This window comes from Silene latifolia, chromosome Y (genome assembly GCF_048544455.1).
Source record: "Silene latifolia isolate original U9 population chromosome Y, ASM4854445v1, whole genome shotgun sequence".
In the NCBI taxonomy this organism is placed as follows: Eukaryota; Viridiplantae; Streptophyta; class Magnoliopsida; order Caryophyllales; family Caryophyllaceae; genus Silene; species Silene latifolia.
The window spans coordinates 127,909,585-127,920,180 of NC_133538.1; the positions used below are offsets into that span (position 1 = coordinate 127,909,585).

Here is a 10,596-nt window from a genome sequence, read left to right on the forward strand (position 1 = left end):
TCCTCAACTTGCTTCTTTGGTGCCTCATACCTTTTACCACTCCTCAAGTTAATGGCACTAACCGTTTCATGTCTTGGGGGATTATTTTGAGGTGGTAATTGCCCCTTTTGTCTTTGTGAGTTTATAGATGCTAGTTGAGTAAATTGGGTTTCCAACATTTTGGTGTAGGCTAGGATGTTGTTGATGGTGATTTCCTTTGCTTGACTATCTTTTTCCATTTGAGTGAAAAACTCTTATTGATTCTTTTGCATTTGGAGGACCGCTTTTTGAACATCAAAACCTTGGTCATTTTGTTGATTGTATGGAGTTTGATTTTGGTAACCTTGGTTTTGGTTATAAAAGGATCTTTGATTTTGGTTTCTCATGGGAGGTGGGGTGTATGTTGGTTGAGGGTTTTGAACATTTTGGCTTATGTATGAGAGATTTGGATGGAATTTGGTGTTTTCATTGTAATAGTTGGAATAAGGGGTACCACTTTTGTATGCTTGAAAAGCATTTACTTGTTCATTTGTTCCCCTACATTCACTTTGGTCATGTCCCAAAGTTCCACAATTCTCACATATCCCACTTGGGATTGATGAAGATGCCGTCATGGCATTAACATGATACTTCAGTGATTTTGAGGCTTCTTCAAGTCTAGCCATAGCTTTTTCAAACTTCAAATTGATGGTATCAATGTGAGCACTAAGTTGAGCACCCAATTGAGTAATAGAGTCCACTTCATGCTTTCCTCCTCTAGTAGCCTTGCGAGGTCTACTATATTGTGAATTATGGTCCGCCATTTCCTCAATTTTGTTCCAAGTTTGATTGTCATCAACTTCGGTGAACATTCCATTTGATCCCATGTTGAGAATGTTTCTTGAGTCTTCATAAAGACCGTCCCAAAATTGTTGTACCAAGAACCACTCGCTAAGTCCATGGTGAGGACATGAGGGACAAATTCCCTTGAATCGCTCCCAAGCTTCATACAAATATTCTTCATCTCTTTGCTTAAAGCCCGTAATTTGAGCTCTTAGCATGTTAGTCTTTTCCGGTTGATAGAACTTTTTGTAGAAAGCTAGAGCCAATTTCTTCCAAGAATCAATTCCGAGAGTAGCCTTATCAAGGCCTTTCAACAATTGTTTCGCGGTGCCAATTAGAGAAAAAGGAAATAAGACCCATCGAATTTGGTCTTGAGTAACAGCGGTTTGAGATATCGCATCACAATAGTCACAAAAAGTCTCCATGTGAGAGTGAGGGTCTTTACTAGGCATCCCCCCAAATTGGCTTCTTTCGACAAGTTGGATAAATGCGTATTTGGCAATAAAATTTCCGATTAAGTGTTGTGGTGTGGGAGTACCATTGGGTAGGTTCTCCTCGGTTGGTACGGAATGTGATGAAAATTTAGGCATTGTGGGTTGATTTTGTGTTTGGTTTTGTGTTGGGTTCTCCTCACCTTCTCTTGAAAAAGGGTTGATGAACTCAATAGTGTTTGTTTGAATATCTACAAACTCATCAATACCTCTCAAAGTTCTCCTAGCAAGTCTTCTATTGGTTGTCAAAGTCCTTTCAATTTCGTGATCAAAGGGTAACAAGTTACCTTGTGATCTTCTAGACATGCAAAATATCAAACAACTCGAAACAATTAGAACAAACCTTGAGGAGTTTTACTTCCCCAAGGCAAAGAAAGACACAACTAATAAAAATATAAGAAAATCTAAATCAAGTTAACACCGTCCCCGGCAACGGCGCCATTTTTGGTCTATCTCTCGAGGAGGTTTAGTTTTCGGTACTTGTCGTTAGGAGCACCTAGACCAAAACACAATTTATAACTTCACAAACAACTCTACAATTAGTAAAGAGGCAAGTAAAGATCGGATCCCAAGGGACGGGAATTGAGATGAGATTTTCTATTGCAACTAGTGGTGTCTAAGGGTGTCACAATTTCGGGTTTGGAGTAGAAGATCACTAAACTAAATGGCAATGAAAGTAAACAAGAAAGATGAATTGAAAGGGATGTAAACAATTGATAAAAGGCACTAGGGTGTCATGGGGTCATAGGGGATTCATGGGAATTGATCATACAAACATATTCTCAAATTATAAGCAAGCAATTATTGTTGTGATGGATCGAGTTGGTTTATATCTTACAATCCTAGGAAAGTTTGGGTCCCGGAGCCGAATCGATTAGATTGTACAACACCTACAAGTCGACTTAATCTTCCCTACTCAAGTATATGCATGGTCTAATGAGACTCGAGTTGGTTTATGTCTTACAAGTCTCATTGAAAAGATAGGTGATGGGTAAAAAAATGCAAGAATTCATAGGCTCGCATTTCATCAAACATAACATGTGCATAAGTTGAGATCACAACAAGCAAGCAAATAAACTATGAAAGCATATTAATTTAAGTATGAATCATCCCCCATGTTGGTTTCCCCTAATTAGCCATTAACCCTAGCTAAGGAAACTACTCACTCATTATCATGTTGAACATGCTAGCAAGGTTGTCAATCATACCAACAAAGTAAAACATGATGAATAAATGAAAGTGATTAACAATAATTAAAAAGGGATTAAGAAAATTATACCTACTAATTGTAACACCCCCATACTCCAAGTGCCTTACCAGGACCACTTAGGTATGAAGACATTACCATCTCGGTTGCCCGAGGTATGATAATCAAATAAACAATGAAGAAACAACGTTTAATTATAAATACTTAGCGAAGAAGTACAATCCTCAAAACCAAACTGAAAGTACAATACATGTTCTCAAACCGACTGTTCTAATCGAAATGTAAATAACTAATAAGCTACGGAAGACTCCTATCATCATGTCGTGGCCATCCCGGCTATCCCAAGTACTCATCTCAATACCTGCTCAATATCTGCTCACCATCCCCGAATGGATCACCGCAGGTTTACAAAACAACACCGGGGTCAGTACTAATCACACAATTCAATATATAATAATAATAAGGCAAACAGATGACTTAATCGCCACACACACGCAATCACGCCAAATCCAATTGTCTCAATCATCGATCGTCCACTTTGGACCCCTACCGATGGCATGGCGGACCGCAGCCGTACCCACCAAATCCCCGCTCCACATAGTGAGCGATAACCCCTGTCCATTAATGTGCACATCCCATCTCGTGGCGGGTTCCACAGAAGGCGAAACTAGGGCGTGAAGCCACTCCCGCAAGTGACCCCACTCGGCCCGAGGCCACGCCTCGCTAACCATCAACAACGATCACAACCACAATCACAATACAATTATTATATCAAACAACCAAATACAATACATCAACCAATATCCCATTATGGGACTAATGCTGAGTAGGAAATCCTACCTGGTAAGCACACAATTAGACGGTCTCTCTTCTTTGAATCAAAAGCCTCCTCTATGAACCCTCCTCCTATCATACAACACATAAAGGCTACCAAATCACATACTACACATAAACCCCCAAATCTCTAAATTAGGGTTTAACCAATTCAAAGGAAAGACAATAAAAAGGGTACATAGATCTTACCCTCGACACAAGGAACTCAACGGTATAATCAACGCTAAGAACTGACCTTCCAAACTCCGGGGATTGCTAATTATGCGATTAGGATGAAGAACTTGTTTGCTTTCTCTCTTAAACAGTAATTTAGGTTTTGCAAAAGTGATTTAGAATAATTACGACAAAGCTTATATACCTTAATCGCATATTTAACAAAACCCGAGAAAATTCCCCGTAAAACCGGCTACTCGATCGAGTACCCAAGGATACTCGATCGAGTATCCCCCTACTCGATCGAGTACCCCAGCTACTCGATCGAGTACCCAACAGGTCAGAAACTTTTCCAAAACGCAACTTACCCTTACTCGACAGAGTAAGGCCTACTCGATAGAGTACCCCAAGAGTTATAAATACGGAGTATTACAGTCTTCCCTCCTTAAAAGGAACTTCGTCCCCGAAGTTCAAACCACTACTAAACAAAGGTACTCCCACAACATTCCCGACTCAACAATCAAACAAAATTCAACATAAAACATGATACTAACCCAACTCATCCCGACAAACATACCGACACAACATATAAAAGGGGTATAAAACTCTTAAAAACTATTCGCGATCATCTCCTACCCCCCCTAAAAGAAACAAGGTTACGTCCCCGTAACCATACATACCTGATCAAAAAGGAAAGGGTAACGCTCTTTCATAGCTTCCTCTGGCTCCCATGTAGCTTCCTCGGTCTCGTGGTTAGACCAAAGGATCTTAAGCAAAACTGTCTCACCACTCCTAGTCTTTCTAACATTTCGGTCTAGAATCTGCTTAGGCACCTCAAGATATGATAAGGACTCATCTAGCTCTAAGCTCTCTGCCTCTAACACATGTGACGGGTCACTCACATACTTCCGCAGCTGCGATACGATAAACACATTGTGTACTCTCTCTAACGCAGCAGGTAAAGCCAGACGATAAGCAACCTCTGCCACTCGCTCTAAGATCTCATAAGGACCGACGAACTTCTGACTCAGCTTACCTTTCTTCCCAAATCTCATAACCCCACGCATAGGAGACACTTTCAGAAGAACCTCATCCCCAACCTGAAACTCTATATCCCGGCGATGTAGATCTGCATAACTCTTTTGTCGATCCTGAGTTGCTTTCATCCTTTCCCTGATCATTTTAATCTGTTCCACCATCTCATGCACCATCTCTGGTCCCAAAACCCTTTGCTTCAAAGACTATCGTCCCAACAGATTGGACTCCTATATCTTCTCCCATACAAAGCCTCAAACGGTGCCATACCAATACTCGTGTGATAGTTGTTATTGTAAGAAAATTCTATCAAGTCCAACCTCTGCTCCCAGCTACCACCAAAATCCATCACACAAGCTTGCAACATATCCTCAAGAGTCTTGATTGTTCTGTCAGTCTGCCCGTCTATCGCAGGATGAAATGTTGTATTCATCTTCAAAGTTGTTCCCAACGATTCCTGCAATTCCTTCCAAAACCTCGATATAAACCTCGCATCTCTGTCAGACACTATGTCCTTAGGGACTCCATGTAACTTAAGCACATTCTTTCGATAGGCCATAGCCAATTGTGCCTTAGTCCATGTATCTTTCATTGGAACAAAGTGAGCTGACTTGGTCAGTCGATCCACTATTACCCAAATCATGTTGTTACCTTGTTGACTCTTTGGTAAACCCACAATGAATTCCATGGAAATGGATTCCCACTTCCACTCAGGTACCTCTAAAGACTGAATCTTACCTTGTGGTCGTCGCTGTTCCCCTTTAACTCTCTAGCATGTCAAACAACGGGACACAAACTCAATTTGTCTCTTTCTTCATCCCAGTGCCACCAAAACGTTTTCTTCAAATCCTTGTATAGCTTGTCTCCTTTGGATGAACTGAATATGGTGTGCAATGCGCCTCTGTCATGATAGTCTTTTTCAACTCCTCATCATTAGGAACACACAACCTACCATCAAACCGCAAACTACCATCTGTATGAATAGAAAAGCGGGACACTTTCCCTTTCTCTACTTCAGCTCTTCACTCAACTATCTTAGGATCCAAAGCCTGCTTACCTCGAATATCATCATAAAACTCAAGTCGATCTTGTCATATCACCCATGGCATCTCCTTTCGCATCATATGTATCCCAAAGCTCGCTACCTCATCCTCGGCCTCATCAAGGATAGAGTGCACACGAGAGAATGTACACTCTTCCTACTCAAAGCATCAGCAACAACATTGGCCTTCCCTTCATGGTAGATGATTTCCATGTCGTAATCGCCAATCAGCTCCATCCACCTCCTCTGTCTCATGTTCAACTCCTTCTGTGTGAAGATGTACTTGAGACTCTTGTGATTAGAAAATACCTTAAAGATTGCTTCATAAAGGTAATGTCTCCAAATCTTGAGAGCAAACACCACTGCACCCAACTCCAGATCATGAGTAGGGTAGTTCTCCTCATAAGGCTTCAATTGCCTAGAAGCATAGGCAATCACTTTACCATTCTGCATCAACACACATCCCAGCCCATTCTTTGAGGCATTTGTATAAACCTCAAAGTTCTCGGTCCCTTCAGGCAATGCTAAGACAGGAGCTGTGGTCAAACGGTCCTTTAATGTTTGGAACGCCGTCTCACAACTCTCATCCCAACGAAACCTGTTCTCTTTCCTCATCAACGCCGTCATAGGTCTAGCTATCTTGGAGAAATCCTTCACGAACCGTCTGTAGTATCCAGCTAAACCCAAGAAACTCCTAACCTCAAAGAACATTCTTTGGTGCTTCCCACTTTGTCACCGCCTCTATCTTCGCGGATCCACTGACTACCCCATGTTTAGAGATTACATGCCCCGGAAAAGCAAATTTCTCTAACCGAACTCACACTTGGATAGCTTAGCATACAACTCATGATCCCTCAAAGTTTGCAACACGATCCTCGGATGCTCCTCATGCTCCTCCTTAGTCTTAGAGTAGACTAAGATGTCATCGATAAATACCACTACAAACTGGTCCAAGAACCGTCTCAAGATTCTATTCATCAAATCCATAAACACTGCTGGCGCATTAGACAACCCAAACGGCATCACCGCATACTCATAACGGCCATACCTCGACGTGAAAGCTGTCTTTGGTATGTCCACCTCTCTAATCTTCACCTGATGGTACCCCGACCTCAAATCAATCATAGAAAAGACCGATGCACCACTCAAGCGATCAAACAGTCATCTATCCTTGGCAAAGGATACTTGTTCTTTATCGTCACTCGGTTCGGCTCCCTGTAATCTATGCATAACCTCAAACTCCCATCTTTCTTCTTCACGAAAAGAACTGGTGCTCCCCACGGCGATACACTTGGTCTAATGTATCCCTTCTCTATCAAATCATCCAATTGCTTCCTAAGCTCCTCCATCTCCTTAGGACCCATACGGCACGGTGCCTTAGAAATCGCCCCGTCCCCTGGCTTCAACTCAACGGTGAAATCTATCTCCTCTTCGGTGGCAACCCGGAATCTCCTCTGGAAAAACATCTGCAAACTCTCCCACCACTGGTATCTTATCAACTGTCGAACTCTCTACTCGGTCATCTCTCACATGGCACAAGATCAAAGGACATTCCTTCCTCAGATAAGACTTCAAGGTGACAGCTGCAATCAACTTAACTTTGGGTTTGACTAGAAACCCACGATAAGACACACTAACACCCTTAGGACCTCTTAAAGACACTTTCTTTTGATGACAGTCTATCTTAGATTTATACTTTCCTAACCAATCCATCCCGACTATCATCTCAAAACCGTCAAAAGGAAACTCTAGCAAGTCTACAGGTAGATCAACTTGCCCCACTATCATAGATACATCTCTAAACAATCTCCCACAAGATACAGACTCACCCGAAGGTATGAAAACTTGCTCACTAATAGACTCATATACTCTCAAACCCATCTGTTTAACATGACTCGAAGACACAAACGACTGAGAAGCCCCCGAATCAAACAAAATAAAGGTAGGAATACCATTAACAAGGAATGTACCGGTGATAACGTGCGCATCTTCCTCAGCTGCTTTCTTCTCCATCATGAATAACTTGCCACTGGTCTTCTGCCCACCTCCCTGGACAAGATCGGGTCAAGTGGTCGCTTAGCACCCGAACCTTGATTGTTGTTGTTGTTCGTTGGTGGTTTCTGATAAGAATTACCGCCGTTGCGGTTGCCCCCACTGTAACTCGACCTCCCGGTTTGGCCTTGATCCAACCGGTCTATTGCTCGCAAGCTCTGTGCGCAGTCTCTCGGAAAGATCCCGGTGCACTTGTGCACTCATGTCTCTTGTGGCCTACACCACCACGCCTTTAGCAGTCACTCCCCAACTATTACTCATACTTCCACGGCCACGCCCAAAGGAAGCCCCAAAGATCGAACCCGGACCCGAGAAGAAAATCCCTTAGGCGATTGTGGTTGCCTTTCTTGTGATTAGATTGGCCACCACCCTCGCTCTCAGACTTCCTCTTCTCACCACCTAACCTCTCCTGAGCCATCTCCACCAACCTCTCAGCTCTCCCAGCCCTCTCATAAGCTTCCTTAACATCAGTAAGGACTCCCACGGGTAACTTGTCCATAATCTTAGGGGTCAACCCTCTCTCAAACCTCAACGCCAGGTTCTCCTCACTCAAACCCATATCCTCAAAGATACCTAGACTTCTCATTGAAGCGTCTCGTAGTACTCGGTCGAGACATCTCGTGTCATCTTAAAACTGTCAAACTCTTCCCTCAACTTACTCCTCACATGTTCCGGTACAAACTCCTTCCTCACAGCCCTACGAAACTCCTCCCAAGGTATAGCAGATAACCCTTGGTTTGTATATATCTCCTTGGCACTCACTTTCACTGTATCCCACCACTTGCCAGCTGCCTCCCTCAGATAGAACGCAGCCTATTCCACTCTCATCTCATCAGGACAGTGAACCAAGTCTAATATGTTCTCCATCTCTCTCAGCCAACTATCAAGAAGATTAGGCTCCCCAACTCCCTTATATTCTTTCGGGTTAAACCTCGCTATATAGAGGCTGATTTTAGAGTGATCAACCTCCTTCTCCTTATCTTTATTCTTATCCTCATTCACTTTCTTTAGGGTCTCAGTAAGAGCATCCTGGTGCTCTAACATCTTAACGATGTCATCCATGGTCATAAGCTCAGCTCTCGCATACAAAGCAGTCTTCTTGGGCGGCATCTTGAAACTATACATATATAAGAAAGGGTAGATATGAATACACGTACTAAACTTCAAAACACGAAAACACGCCACCCAGAACCTACTCGATCGAGTGCCCAAACATACTCGATCGAGTAACGGGCTACTCGATCGAGTACCCAACATACTCGATCGAGTACCCAAACATCAGACCCTAACAGACCTTCTGACCTCTAACATACTCGACCGAGTAGCTAGACCCCCTACTCGATCGAGTACCCCTAGTTACTCGATCGAGTGCCCCAAAACTCGATTCTGAACTCAAAATTATCAAAAACCCACCCGATCTAGTTAGTCCCACTCGATCGAGTCATGCTAATTCAGAAACGCTACCTGCATGCTATATCATATGCTAACATGCTAAACTTTATAAAACCACATTACATCATAACTAACATGCTACGCATCTTTTCATACGATCTACGAGATCATTTCATCATGTTATTAAACGCCACATTGTAGAACATCCAACATGTTATCATTCCAAAAACAAATCTATATATTTCATTAACCTTCCTTTCACATTCTCAACCTTCTACTTCAAACATCCAACAATTAACACATTTCATCACATTCTTACACAAATTAACCAAACACACATACGACTCGACAAACATTCCCCCCCATGTGACCGGTTCAAAATTGTAGGGCGACTTCGCGACTTTAGGACGTCTCCCAAGCCTTTGCATTAGCTCCTAAGACTTTTACCCCGGGTTCATTTTAGTTGACTCCCTATGTTCATTAGATTCATTGGTTACAGGTTTCAGGATCGTCGCTCTGATACCATTTGTAACACCCCCATACTCCAAGTGCCTTACCGGGACTACTCGGGTATGAAGACATTACCATCTCGGTTGCCGAGGTATGATAATCAAATAAACAATGAAGAAACAACGTTTAATTATAAATACTTAGCGAAGAAGTACAATCCTCAAAACCAAACTGAAAGTACAATACATGTTCTCAAACCGATGTTCTAATCGAAATGTAAATAACTAATAAGCTACGTTGGAAGACTCCTATCATCATGTCGTGGCCATCCCAGCTATCCCAATACTCATCTCAATACCTGCTCAATATCTGCTCACCATCCCCGAATGGATCACCGCAGTTTACAAAACGACACCGAGGTCGTACTAATCACACAATTCAATATATAATAACAATAAGGCAAAAACAAACGCCTTAAGCGCCACACACACGCAATCACGCCAAATCCAATCGTCTCACTCATCGATCGTCCCTTTGGACCAGCCGCCGCGTGGGGGACCGCAGCCGTACCCACCAAATCCCCGCTCCACATAGTGAGCGATAACCCTGTCCATTAATGTGCACATCCCTTCGTGGCGGGTTCCATGTAAGCGAAACTAGGCGTGAAGCCACTCCCGCAAGTGACCCCACTCAGCCGAGGCCACGCCTCGCGAACCATCAACAACGATCACAACCACAATCACAATACAATTATAATATCAAACAACCAAATAAAATACATCAACCAATATCCCATTATGGGACTAATGCGAGTAGGAAATCCTACCCGGTAAGCACACAATCGACGGTCTCTCTTGCTTTGAATCAAAAAGCCTCCTCTATGAACCCTCCTCCTATCATACAACACATAAAGGCTACCAAATCACATACTACACATAAACCCCCAAATCTCTAAATTAGGGTTTAACCAATTCAAAGGAAAGACAATAAAAAGGGTACATAGATCTTACCCTCGACGCAAGGAACTCAACGGTATAATCAACGCTAAGAACTGACCTTCCAAACTCCGGGGATTGCTAATTATGCGATTAGGATGAAGAACTTGTTTGCTTTCTCTCTTAAATAGTAATTTAGGTTTT

At 42.6% G+C, this 10,596-nt stretch overlaps 1 non-coding gene across 1 annotated transcript; it reads left to right on the top strand.

The window, feature by feature from the left end:
* Positions 1 to 912: 912 nt before the first annotated feature.
* LOC141637073 (small nucleolar RNA R71) lies at positions 913 to 1,019 on the top strand. The gene has a single exon (XR_012541635.1). It is a non-coding gene; the product is annotated as a small nucleolar RNA R71 (small nucleolar RNA).
* The last annotated feature ends 9,577 nt before the right edge of the window (positions 1,020 to 10,596 follow it).